The sequence below is a fragment of the Micropterus dolomieu genome, linkage group LG23 (genome assembly GCF_021292245.1).
Source record: "Micropterus dolomieu isolate WLL.071019.BEF.003 ecotype Adirondacks linkage group LG23, ASM2129224v1, whole genome shotgun sequence".
NCBI classification, from domain to species: Eukaryota; Metazoa; Chordata; class Actinopteri; order Centrarchiformes; family Centrarchidae; genus Micropterus; species Micropterus dolomieu.
Genome location: NC_060172.1, coordinates 5,350,938 through 5,351,235, shown reverse-complemented (window position 1 = coordinate 5,351,235; position 298 = coordinate 5,350,938).

Below are 298 nucleotides of genomic sequence, written 5' to 3'. Positions count from 1 at the left end.
TTTTAGCCCTGCTGTTCAGTGTTTTAGCCCTGGTGTGGTCCAGTGTTTTAGCCCTGGTGTTCAGTGTTTTAGCCCTGGTGTGGTCCAGTGTTTTAGCCCTGGTGTTCAGTGTTTTCCAGTGTTTTAGCCCTGCTGTTCAGTGTTTTACATAGTTTTAGCCCTGGTGTTTTCCAGTGTTTTAGCCCTGCTGTTCAGTGTTTTAGCCCTGGTGTTCAGTGTTTTCCAGTGTTTTAGCCCTGCTGTTCAGTGTTTTAGCCCTGGTGTGGTCCAGTGTTTTAGCCCTGGTGTTCAGTGTTTT